Raw genomic sequence first — 13,639 nt, 5'->3', positions numbered from 1 at the left:
AGTAAGTGGTCATTTGAGATTGGTTTCTTTCACTTAGTAGTATGTATTTGAGTTTCCTCTATATCTTTTAATGGCTTCATAGCTCACGTGCTTTTTTTCTGCAACAAAAGCCACATTCAAAGCTTATTGCTTTTATTGCTGAATAATATTCCACTGTGTAGATGTACAGGTTTGTTTATCCAGGCACTTACGAGTCTATAGTAACCAGTGTGGAGCCTGGGGAAGCCATAAATGGCCTGGTTGTGGCGAAGGCCTGGAGCCTATGTCGATAGGAGCCATGGAGGTTGGAGGCATTGGATCTTAGAGCCATAGGGGCCAGCCTGGAGCTTGGGTTGACAGGGTCTGTCCCATAGCCTGTGGCTATAGGAACGTGCCTGGCGTTGAGTTCACTGAATTGTGCCTGGCATTGGAGTTGATGTTGAAGTCAGGTGTTACATTTACTCTCCTCTCTGCACATACATAGTATCTCTTTCCATGCTGCACTACCCAGGTTTAGGGGCGGGGTAATGCAGATAATAGAAAACTCTCTTTTATACTCTATTTTATGCAGTTTCTCTTACTTTTCTACTCCACAAACGTGCTATAACCTCTCACCTGGATTCCTTGTCTCTTGAAGACACTTTGATGCACGGATGGCTGTTCAAATTGATGTTTCTGTGAAGGAATAAGTGCTGAAAAGTTCTGTTTTGCCATTTTGTCCATGGCATTCTTCTCTGTTAACTGAAAAAATATTTTTACTGAATAACATATTGTTAAAAATTGTCAGACCCTTGGCTTAGCTCTGGGAGTTTCTTCTTTATAGCAAGTTCCTTTCATAGTTCTCTATAGAAAGACTATAGTTGTAAAATGTTGGTAGAGATGATATTTTGTGTGTAGAATTAAGGACTGATTACACATAAATGTTTAGTGGACAGTAAACATTTGTGTGTAATCTGTACTTACACACAAAAAGAAGGTCTATAGCTTTAGAAAAGGGAAAATTATCAAGGTTATTCAGACAAAATAAAATGAGTTGAGAAAATTGAAGGGAATATTTATACTTGAATGAGACCTCATGGAGAAAGACAAAATAAGGAAGACATGAAAGGATATTTGCATTCTCGGAACCACAAAAGTGAGGAAAGCCAAGAGCACAGCTGGAGTTGCACCAGATCAAGTAGACATTCCATCAGAGCCTGGACTGAGAATGCACCGTTCCTAGTCACCTTGATAACAGCCCCATTTTCTGTTAATAATACTCTATGAGAAAAATCTTGCAAAAATAGTCAGAAAAGGCAGAGTCACATGCAGTTCAGTGTGTTCCACCTTGGCAGACGGTCTTAGGAGGAGTTTTGGAAGAATCATCCTACAGGCAATGGATGAGATAATGATGAGAAATTTTCCAGCTCTGTATAAAAGGGCAAGCAAAATATATGCTTGTGAATTTTTGGCTGCTTTTCCATGCTGTATTTTCTGATCAATTTTATCCCAGTTAATGTGAAGATAAACTCTGATTGTTATGGTTATCTCTCGTGGGGTGTCTATTATTTTGTCAGAAATTGTATCAGGAACTTTATATCAATCACTAAATCACACATTTCCAAGCTGCATATGAATTAGGTATTACTATGATCATTTTACAGATGAAGAAGATGAGACTCAGAGCAATACATAAGTTGCCCAAGGTCAGAGAGCAAGTAAGTACCAGAAATAAAAGCCAGATAAATCTCATTCCCATATCCTTGCCCTTTCAATGATGTTTCAGAGTTGATTACAAAAAGAATTGTTCTGTGTGCTCAGGATAATTTACTACCTACTAAATTTAACCATAGGGCAGTCTTATAAACAGGGTAGAGTATGCAGTTAAGATAAAATTTGAGAAGAAAAAATTAAATTAAAATAGTACATAACCAATGATCAGAATATTCTTAGTATTTTAGAAATTTATGTAAGAATAAACTAGATACTGATAAAAAATTCACATTCTTTATGCACAAATCTTATAAGTAGCTACTGTTAAAGAAAGGATATTATTTACCTAGAAAAAAGTGGGGTTGTCAACCACTATATAACCATTCGTGGGGTGAATGTCTTTTTTATTTTAGGCCTCTGGCTGATGGATCCAAGAGGTAGATACGTGATGTCAAAATATTCTCTTTTATAGGTAATTACAATTTACAATGGAAGATACAGAGGCCACAAGGTAGTAGAGTTGAGTTATATTAACAGAAAACCTTGTTAGAGAAAAGAACCACCTCTCACTATCATGTTCAATGGCAAAGATTAATAGAAGGTACAGCAAAATGGACACACATGCGAGGATACCCACATTGATATTGGAAGTGATTTTTTCTTATATACTAAAAATCATATCCTAGAATATACGCATAATGTGTACACTTATTGGGATATTACAATCAACGTACAAAATATGTACCATATGTACATTGATTGTGATGTACATATGTGTACAAAATACAGATGTACAAAAAATAAATGTACATATTGTACAGATTATGTATATGTACATAATGTGTACACCATAGGTATGTACATAATGTGTACAATATGTAAATATATTGTAATATCACAATGATCTCATATAATCACAACAGCATATATAATCACAATACACATATAATACATAAGATCAATATAAATGTACATATTGCACACATATACATTTACATTTATTGTGATATTACGATATGTACACATGTACATCATGCACATGTGCAGATGTGCAGTATATACACGTGTACATAAGTGTGCACAGTATGTACATATGTACACTACACATATGTTCATATAATGTAGATATGTACCTTCTGTACATGAGTACACAGTATGTACAATATGTACAGGTATATACTAGGTACACGTATGGGTGTATACCCACTTTGGTAACCGGAGAGATTTCTATCCAATATACTAAATATAAAATCCCAGAATGTAGTCATGGTGTGTACATTTATTGTCATATTGCGATAAATGTATTAAATAGGCACTATCTGTACATGTACTCTGCTGTACATATGTGTACACAATGCACATGTACAAAAATGTACATAATCTGTAAAATATGTATATATTTCTATAATGTGTACACAATGCATAGGTACATAATGTGTACACTATGCACATTCCTTAAAATATCAGTGATAAAATATATATAATCACACTAAGATATATAATCACACTAATACATGTATATTGTGTAATATCCCCAAAAATACGTATTGTACACATTAGGTATGTATTAGGTACATATGTATAGTGCACATATTATGAAAATATATATGTATCATGATAACACCGTATGTACACGTATACAAATATGTGCCTACTATTTAAACAATGTACACATGCAGAAATAGGTGCAAACTACATACCTATGCACAGCAGGCTATTACTACAGTTCTGCTCGTAGCAGCCTCAATGCCCACCCTGACTGGTTAAAGACCCCCTGGCTAGGGGGCTGTACCTACAGCCCCCACCAGAGGGCCCATAACAGCTACCAGGCCCACGCTGGCTGCTTAGGGACCCCCTGCCTAGGGCGCTGTGCCCACAGCTGCTGGGGCCCGGCTATTTTGAAAATGTGGTGTAATATGATACTGGCAACCATATCACACAGAAATGATAATGTTATTGTGGTTCTTTACATATTAGGCAATAGTTCTAGTTACACATTTGGCATATTGACAAAAATGTCATCCTCACCCTATTGACATTAGAATTGAAAGCATAGGAGGGTTTCATCCCTTGCAATGATTAATTCAATATAATTGTTTTCTTGTTTACATTAGTGACCATATCAGAGCACGGTGTACACCTCTTGCAGTATTCAGAGTATTTCTCTATGGGCAGCAACATTTTTCTCTCCTTATCTGGATATTAGAATATCACAGGACCGGCTTACAGCGCCAGTCACATCGTGAGCAATGTCATCTGTAATCCCCTAGTTATTAAGAACAATGTAACGGGGGTCTTGTGTGCTTTTGGAGATATTTGGAGTAATATCCTTTTAGTTACTGAATATTAGAAACAATACTACAGTGGTGGTGTACACTTCCTGCGATATTAAGAGTATACTCATCCTCTGTCCCTGGGATATTAGGAACTACATCGCAGAAGCGTTGCACTTTGCCTATAATATTGGAACAATCACAGAGTGTACACCTTCTTTCACAGTGAGAGAAATACCTACTTAGGATATGATGGATAATATCACAAAATGGACACACATGGGTATATACCCACTGTGATATTGGAAGTCATTTTTATCTAATATACTAAAAGTCATAACCCAGAAAAAACTCATAATGTGTAGACTTATTGGGATATTACACTCAATGTACAGAATATGTAACATATGTACATTGACTTATGTACATACATGTACACAATACAGATGTACAATAAATGTACATAAACTGTACAATTTGTACGAATATATGTACAAAATGTGCACACAATAGGTATGCACATAATGTACAATATGTACGTTTATTGTAATATCACAATGTTATATAATCACAACTGCATATAAAATCAATACACATGTAATATGTAATATCAATATAAATGTACATATTGCAAACATGTACATTTACATTTATTGTGATATATGTAAACATGTACATCATGTATCCATTATGTACAGATGCACAATATATGCAAGTGTACATATGTGGGTACAGTATGTACATATGTACACTACACATGTGTACATATAATGTAGATATGTACCATCTGTACCCAAGTAGATTCTATGCACAATATGTACACATATAAACTATGTACACACCTGGGTGTACAACCACTTTGGTAACCGGAGAAATTTCTATCTAATATACAAAATATAATAATTCAGAATGTAGTAATAGCGTGTACATTTGTTGGCATATTGCAATAAATATATAAAATAGGTACAATCTGTACATTTACCCTGCTGTACATATGTGTACATACTCTGTAAAATATGTACCTACATATTTCTATAATGTGTAAACAATGTATAGGTACATAATGTGTACACTGTGCACATTCCTTAAAATATCAGTGATAAAATAATCAAAATAACGCATATAATCACAGTAATATATATATCACGTAATATCACAAAAAAGTACATATTGTACACATTAGGTACGCATTAGGTCCATATGTATTGTGCACATATGTACATATATATATCATGATAACACCATGTGTACACTTATACAAATATGTGTTCATTATTAAAACTATGTACCTGTGCAGAACAGGCTATTACCACAGCCCCCCTCGTAGCAGCTCCCAGGCTGACGCTGGCTGCTTAGGGACCCTCTGGCTAGGGCGCTGTGCCCGGCTATTTTTAAAATGTGCTGTAATATGATGCTGGTGACCATATCATATGGAAATGATGTTATTCTGTTTTTTTATATACTAGGCAATAGTTCTAGTTACACCTCTGCCATATTGACAAAAATGTCATCCTCACACCCCTGGACATTAGAATTGAAATCATAAGGGGGTTTCACCCCTTGCAATGTTTAATTCAATATAATTGTTTTCTTGTTTACGTCAGTAACCATATCAGAGCACAGAGTACTCCTCTTGCCGTATTCAGAGTATTTGCCTATGGGCAGCAACATTATCCTCTTGTTCTCTGAATATTAGGAGCAATATCACAGGACCGGCGGACAGCCCCAGTCATATCGTGAGTAATGTCATCTGTAATCCCCTAGTTATTAGAAAATATATCACGGGGGTATTTTGCACTTTATCAGATACTTGGAGTAATATCTTTTCCATTTTTGGATATTAGACACGATACTACAGTGGTGGTGTACACTTCCTGCGATATTCAGGGTATAATCATCTTTTGTCCCCAGGATATTAGGTAGTACATTAAAGAAGCCTTGTACTTTGCCTGTGATATTGGAACAATCACAGAGTGGACACTTGCTTTCAAAATGAGAGTAATACCTACTTAAAATATGATGGATAATATTATGAAATAGACAAACATGGGTGTATACCCACTTTGGTATAGGAAGTAATTTTTATCTAATATACTAAAAATCATATATCACAATATACTCATAATGTGTACACTTATTGAGTTGTTACAATCAATGTACAGAATATGTACCATATGTACATAGTGTTATTTACATGTGTACACAATACAGATGTACCAAAAATGTACATAATCTGTACAATATGTGCAATTACATGTACATAATGTGTACACAATAGGTATGTACGTAATGTGTGCAATATGTACATTTATTGTAATATTACAATGATATATAATCACAATAGCATATAAAATCACAATACACAAGTAATACATGATATAAATGTACATATTGCACACATGTACATTTACATTTATTGTGGTATCACGATGTGTACACATGTACATCATGCACCCATTATGTACATATGTACAAAATATGCACATGTACATATGTGTGCACAGTATGTACATTTGTACACTGTACACACAAATACATATAATGACATGTACGTTCTGTACATGAGTACCTAATATGCACAATATGTACACGTATAAACTATGTACACACCTGGGTGTACACCCACTTTGGTCAATGGAGTAATTTCTAATATGGTAAATATTATATTTTAGAACGTACTCATAATGTGTACATTTATTGGCATATCACAAGAAATGTATAAAATAGGTACAGTCTGTACATTTACTCTGCTGTGCATAGGTGTACACAATACACATGTAGAAAAAATGTACATAATCTGTAAAATATGTACCTATATATTTCTATAATGTGTACACAATACATAGGTAATAATGTGTACACTATGCACATTCCTTAAAATATTAGTGATAAAATATATTTAATCACAATAAGATATATAATCACAGTAATATATATTGTCTAATATTACAGAAAAGTACATATTGTACACATTAGGTATGCATTAGGTACATATGTATTTTGCACATATTATGTACATATAAATATATCGTGATAACACCATATGTACGCATCTACATATATATGCCCAATATTTAAACTATTTACACATGTAGAAATAGGTGCAAAATATGTACCTATACACCTATGCACAGCACGCTATTGGCAAAGCCCCCCTTGTAGCAGCCCCCAGGCCCAGCCTGGCTGCTTTAAGACCCCCTGGCAATTGGGCTGTGCCCACAAACACTGCTCGAACGCCTGTAGCAGCCCCGATGCCCACCCTGTCTGCTTAGGGACCCCCTGACTAGGTGTCTGTGCCCACAGCCCATGCCAGAGTGCCCGTAGCAGCCCCCAGGCCAACCATGGCTGCTCAGGGACCCCTGGCTGGGTCGGTGTGCTCACAGACCCCACCAAAAAGCCCAGAGCAGCCCCCAGGTCCACCCTGGCTGCTTAGGGGTCCCCTCGCTGTGGGCTCTGACCACAGCTGCTGAGGTCCAACTATTTTGCAAATCTGGTGTAATATGATACTGGCAACCATATCATATAAAAATGATCTTATTCTGTTTTTTTGTATATTAGGCAATAGCTCCAGTTACACCTCTGCCATATTGACAAAAATGTCATCCTCACCCCCATTGACATTAGAATGAAAATCATAGGGGAGTTTCATTCCTTGCAATGTTTAATTCAATATAATTGTTTTCTTGTTTACATTAGTGACCATATCAAAGCATGGTGTACACCTCTTGCCGCATTCAGAGTATTTCCCTATGGGCAGCAACATTTTCTTCTCCTTGTCTGGATATTAGGAACAATATCCCAGGACCGAAGTACAGCCCCAGTCACGTCGTGGGTAATGTCATCTGTAATCCTCTAGTTTTTAGGAACAATATCACAAGGGGCTTGTGTGCTTTCTGAGATATTTGGAGTAATATCCTTTCCGTTTTTGAACATTAGAAACAATACTACAGTGGTGGTGTACACTTCCTGCGATATTCAGGGTATGGTCATCCTTTGTCCTCAGGATGATATTAACTACATCACAGACGAGTTTTAGTTTGCCTTGATATTGGAGCAATCCGAGAGTGTAAACCTGCTTTCACAATGAGAGAAATACCTACTCAGGATATGATGGATAATATCACAAAATGGACACACATAAGTGTATACCCACTTTGATATTGAAAGTAATTTTTATCTAATATACTAAAAATCATATCCCAGAATATACTTATAATGTGTACTCTTACTGAAATATTACAAACAATGTACAGAATATGTACCATATGCACGTTGACTGTGATGTACATACGTGTACACCATACAGATGTACAATAAATATACATTATCTGTACAATATGTACATTTATATGTACATAATATGTACACAATAGGTATGTACATAATGTGTACAATATGTACATTTGTAATATCACAATGATATCAGAACAGCATATACAATCACAATACACATGTAATACATAATATAAATGTACGTATTTCACACATTATGTACATTTCCATTTATTGTGGTATGACAATGTGTTTACATGTACAGCATGGACCCATTATGTAAGGATGTACAATAAATGCACGTGTAGATATATGTACATAGTATGTACATATGTACACTATGTACACATAAGTACATATAATGTAGATATTTACCTTCTGTACACAAATACATGATATGCACAGTATGTAAATGTACAAACTATGTACACACATAAGTTTACACCCACTTTGGTAACCAGAGTAATTTCTATCTTATATTCTAAATGTAATATCACAGAATGTACTCATAATGTGTACATTTATTGGCATATCACAATAAATGTATAAAATAGGTACAATCTGTACATTTACTCTGCTGTACATATGTGTACCCAATACACAAGTAGATAAAATGTACATAATCTTTAAAATATGTTCCTTTATATTTCTATAATGTGTACACAATGCATAGGTACATAATGTGTACAATATGTACACTCGTAATGTCACAATGATATCGTATCACAACAGCATATATAATCACAATAAACGTAATACATAATATAAAACGTACATATTGCAAACATGTATATTTACATTTATTGTGATATGTGTACACATGTACATCATGTACCCATTATGTACAGATGTACAATATATGCACGGGTACATATGTGTGCACAGTATGTACATATGTATGCTACATACACTTATGTATATATAATGTAGACAGGTAAATTCTGTATATGAGTACGTAATATGCACAACACGTACATGTATAAACTATGTGCGCACCTGGGTGTAAACCCACTTTGATCACCGGTGTAATTTCTATCTAATATGCTAAAAATTATATCCCAGAATGTACTCATAATGTGTACATTTATTGACATATCACAATAAATGTATAAAATAGGTATAGTCTGTACATTTACTCTGCTGTACATGTGTGTACAAAATACACATGTAGAAAAAATGTACATAATCTAAAATATGTACCTATTTATTTCTATAATGTGTACACAATGCATAGGTACATAAAGTGTACTCTGCACATTTCTTAAAATTTCAGTGGTGACATACATATTATCACAGTAAGATATATAATCAATAATATGTAGATATCACATAATATCACAAAAAAGTACATATTGTTTATATTAGGTATGTATGAAGTACATATTTATTGTGCACATACTATGTACATACATATGTTTATCGTGATAACATATATACATGTGTACAAATATGTGCCCACTATGTAAACGATCTACACATGTAGAAATAGGTGCAAACTGTGTACCTGTGAAGAGCACGGTATCCCCACACCTCCCGCCAAAGGGCCTGTAGCAGCTCCCAGCCCCACCCTGGCTATGTAGGGACCCCCTGGTTAGGTGGCTGTGCCCATAGCCCCTGCCAGAGTGTCAGTAGCAGCCACCAGGCCCTCGCTGGATGCTGAAGGACCCTCTGGCTATGTGGCTGTTACCACAGCCACCGCCAGAGGGCCCGTAGCAGCCCCCAGACAAACCACAAAGAGCCCGTAGCAGCCCCAAAGCCCAACCTGGTTGCATAGGGACACCCTCGCTTGGCTGCTATGCCCACAGCTGCTGGGGCCCAGCTATTTTGAAAATGTGGTTTAATATGATACTGGCAACCATATCATATGTAAATGATAATTTTGTTCTTTTTTATTATATAGTAGGCAATAGCTGTAGTTACACCTCCGCCATTTAGACAAAAATGTCATCCTCACCCCCCTTGAAATTAGAATTAAAATCATAGGGGGGGTTAACACCTTGCAATATTTAATTCAATATAATTGTTTTCTTGTTTACATTAGTGACCATATAACAGCACGTTGTACTCCTCTTGCCGTATTCAGAGGATTTGCCTATGGGCAGAAACATTCTCCTCTCCTTCTCTGGATATTAGAAACAATATCACAGGACCGGCAAACAGCCGCAGTCATATCATGTCTGTAATCCCCTAGTTATTAAAAACAACATCACGGGGGTCTTGTGCGCTTTATGAGATACTTAGAGTAATATCCTTTCCGTTTTCGGATATTAGAAATGATACTACAGTGGTGGGGTACACTTCCTGTGATATTCAGGAATCATTTTTGTCTGAGCATAATAGGAAGTACATCACAGAAGCCTTGTACTTTGCCTGTGATACTGGAACAATCACAGAGTGTACACTTGCTTTCAAAATGAGAGAAATACCTACTTAGGATATGATGGATGATATCACAAAATGAACACACATGGGTGTATACCCACTTTCATATAGGAAGTAATTTTTATCTAATATGCTACAAGAAATATCCCAGAATGTACTCATAATGTGTACATTTATTGGCATATCACAATAAATGTATAAAATAAGTAAAATCTGTACATTTACTCTGCTGTACATATGTGTACCCAATACACAAGTAGAAAAAATGTACATAATCTATAAAATATGTTCCTTTCTATTTCTATAATGTGTACACAATGCATAGGTACATAACGTGTACAATATGTATATTTTTTGTAATATAAAAATGGTATCATCTCAACAGCATGTATAATCACAATAAACATGTAAAATATATCAATATAAATGTACATATTGCAAACATGTATGTACATTTATTGTCATATGATGATGTGTACACATATACATCATGTACCCATTATGTACAGATGTACAATATATGCACATATACATATGTGTACACAGTATGTACATTCTGTACATGAGTACATAATATGCACAATATGTACAGGTACAAAATATGTACACACTTGGGTGTACACCCACTTTGATAACCGGAGACATTTCTAATATGCTAAAAATAATATCCCAGATTGTACTCATAATGTGTACATTTATTGGCATATTGCAATAAATGTATAAAATAGGTATAGTCTGTACATTTACTCTGCTGTACATGTGTACACAATGCACATGTACAAAAAATGTACATAATCTATAAAATGTTTCTTTATATTTCTATAATGTGTACACAATGCATAGGTAAATAATGTGTGCACTATGCACATTCCTTAAAATATTAGTAATAAAATATATATAATGACAAGATATATAATCACAGTAATGTATACATATTGTGTACTATCACAGAAGCGTACATATTGCACACATTATATATGCATTAGGTACATATGTATTGTGCACATATTATGTACATGTATATCTATCATGATAACACCATATGGACACATGTACAAATATGTGCCCACTATATAAACTATGTACACATGTAGAAATAGGTGCAAACTAAGTACTTATGCACAGCACGCTATTACCACAGCCCCCCTTGTAGCAGCCCCCAGGACCACCATGGCTGCTTAAAGACACCCTGGCTATGGGGTTGTGAACACAGCCCCCAACAGAGGGCCCGTAACAGCTCCGAGGCCCGCCCTGGCTGCTTACGGAACCCCTGGCTAGAAAGCTGTGCCCACCGCCCGCCAGAGGTCCGATAGAAGCCCCCAGGCCCACCCTGACGTCTGAGGGACCCCTTGGGTAAGGGGCTTTGTCCAAGGCCCTGCCAGAGAGCACCTAGCAGCCCCCAGGCCCATCCTGCTGCTTACAGACACCCTGACAAGGTGACTCTGCCTAGAACCACACCCAGAGGGCCCATAGTTGACCCCAGACCAACCATGGCTGCTTAGGGACGCCCTGGCTAAGAGGCTGTACACACAGCCCCAGCCAGAGTGCCCATAACAGCCCACAGGCCCACCATGGCTGCCTCGGGACAACCTGATTAGGGCGCTGTAACCACAGCCCCCACCAACAGGCCCATAGAAGGCCCCAGGCACACCCTGGTTGCTTAGGAAACCCCTGGCTTGGCGGCTATGCACACAGATGCTGGGGCCCAGCTATTTTGAAAATGTGGTGTAATATGATACTGGCGACCATATCATACAGAAATGATAATGTTATTCTTTTTTTTATATATTAGACAATAACTCGAGTTACACCTCTGCCATATTGAAAAGAATGTCATCCTCACCCCCCTTGACATTAGAATTGAAAGCATAGAGGTGTTTCACCCCTTGCAATGTTTAGTTCAATACAATTGTTTTCTTGTTTACATTAGTGACCCTATCAGAGCATGGTATACACCTCTTGCCGCATTCAGAGTATTTCCCTATGGGCAGCAACATTTTCCTCTCCTTCTCTGGATATTAGGAGCAATATCCCAGGACCGGCGTACAGCCCCAGTCACATCAAGAGTAATGTCATCTGTAATCCACTAGTTATTAGGAACAATATCATGGGGGGCTTGGTGCTCTCTGAGATATTTGGAGTAATATGTTTAAGTTTTTTAATATTAGAAACAATACTACAGTGGTGGTGTACATTTCCTGCGATATTCAGGGTATGGTCATCCTTTGTCCCTCAGATATGATTAACTACATCACAGAAGCGTTTTACTTTGCCTGTGATATTGGAACAATCACAGAGTGTACACTTGCTTTCACAATGAGAGTAATACCTACTCGGGATATGATGGATAATATCACGAAATGGACACACATGTGTGTATACCCACTTTAATATTAAAAGTAATTTTTAACTAATATACTAAAAATCATATTCCAGAATATAATCATGATGTGTACACTTATTGGGATATTACAAACTATGCACAGAATATGTACCATATGTACATTGTGATGGACATATGTGTACACAATACAGATGTACAATAAATGGACATAATCTGTGCAATATGAACAATTACATGTACATAATATGTACACAATAGGTATGTTCATAACGTGTACAATTATATGTACACAGCATGTACACTAGGTATGTACATAATGTGTACAATTATATGTACACAATGTGTACACAATAGGTATGTACATAATGTGTACAATATGTACATTTATTGTAATACCAAAATAATATTATATAATCACAACAGCATATAAAGTCACAATGAACATGTAATACATATCAAAATAAATGTACAAATTGCAAACATTATTTACATTTACATTTATTGTAATATTACGATATGTACCTATGAACATGTACACATTATGTTGACCTGTACATTATGTACCCAGTACGTACACATGTACATTATGTACCCATTATTTACACATGTATATCATGTACCCATGATGTACAGATGTACAATATATGCACGGGTGCATATGTGTGCACAGTATGCACATGTGTAAACTACATACACA

This window comes from Callithrix jacchus, chromosome 5, assembly GCF_049354715.1.
Source record: "Callithrix jacchus isolate 240 chromosome 5, calJac240_pri, whole genome shotgun sequence".
Taxonomy (NCBI): domain Eukaryota; kingdom Metazoa; phylum Chordata; class Mammalia; order Primates; family Cebidae; genus Callithrix; species Callithrix jacchus.
This window is presented reverse-complemented; position numbering follows the sequence as displayed.